Source organism: Colobus angolensis, unplaced genomic scaffold, assembly GCF_000951035.1.
Source record: "Colobus angolensis palliatus isolate OR3802 unplaced genomic scaffold, Cang.pa_1.0 Scaffold101, whole genome shotgun sequence".
NCBI classification, from domain to species: domain Eukaryota; kingdom Metazoa; phylum Chordata; class Mammalia; order Primates; family Cercopithecidae; genus Colobus; species Colobus angolensis.
Genome location: NW_012111031.1, coordinates 3605976 through 3607409, shown reverse-complemented (window position 1 = coordinate 3607409; position 1434 = coordinate 3605976).

Genomic DNA, 1434 nt, shown 5'->3' with positions numbered 1-1434 from the left:
TTTGATTGACATCATCTGGTTTGCTCCCCTGACGTGCCGGGCAGGCTGAAGGAGGCAGACAGTTGCATTTAATTGGGGGGTGGAGTTTTACCAGGTGAATCTAGTGGAGGGAGAGAAGAGGCAGATTGTAGGAAAGGGGCTAAAGGACCACGGGCTCTAAGCAAGGGAAGAGAGAACCGAGTGAGCAGCTGTTTGTTTGGCGTGGTGTGTGTACAGGGGAGTAGAGGACATGGTGAGTTTGTTTGCAATGTAGCTGGGTGGGGGAATTGAGTGAGCGAATCAGGAGGTGAGGAGATGGTGGCCAGGAATGAGAAGGACTGGCTAGATAGAGTGGCTCACACCTATAATCCCAGAACTTTAAGGGGCCAAGGCAGGAGGATTGCTTGAACTCAGGAGATTGAGATCAGCCTGAGCAACATAGTGAGACACTGAAAAAAAAAAAAAAAAAAAGAATAAGCAGGATGTTTGGAATAGAGACTTTAGAGATACTGTGATTTATTGGTGAAGACAGTCCAGGCAGGCTGTGCCCATGGGGACAGATGGCTGAAGTGGGTGGAAAAAGTGATCACTAGAGTAAGAGGCCAAGAAATGAAGAAGCTGCAGTTCTGTTCCATTTTTCCCCCATCAGGTATCAAGCGCAGGGCTCTACTTCCAATTGGTTCTTGAGAATTGCTGACTAAATTTTGGGCACCAGGCCAGGCACAGAGAGAACAGGGAGCAGAAACGAGATTTAGGAATGTGTGTGGAGGGGAGGGAGAGGAGAAGAGACAAGAGCTATCTCTAAATGATCTCCCATCTCCTTGGGTCTGCCTAGAATGCTCCGATTTGTGGAGGTTGACATACTGTAATGGTGCAATCTTAGAACGACATGTTTGACTCAATTCAATTTGACCATTTATTGAGCATTACGTTTAGAATGGCAGGCTAGGTGCTAAGAGTCCCTAGGGAAGCTATAGTCTAGTTGGATAGAGGTCATAAAGCATGCCTAAAAATGTCAGGTAGCTTCTGCTACAAGTCAAATAGTAAATAATTCGCTTTGCCTCCTCTGGGTCAGTGAATCAAATCCCTTGAAATGTTTGTTTGAAATTGTGGACTCTCAGGAAGTCCTGGTTTTTTTTCTCATTACACTTTAAGTTCTAGGGTATATGTGCACAACGTGCAGGTTTGTTACATGTGTATACATGAGCCATGTTAGTGTGCTGCACCCATTAACTTGTCATTTATATTAGGTATATCTCCTAATGCTATCCATCCCCCCTCTCCCCGCTCCCCACAATAGGCCCTGGTGTGTGATGTTCCCCTTCCTGTGTCCAGGTGATCTCATTGTTCAATTCCCAACTATGAGTGAGAACATGTGGTATTTGGTTTTCTATTCTTGCAATAGTTTGCTGAGAATGATGGTTTCCAGCTGCATCCATGTCCCTACAAAGGACA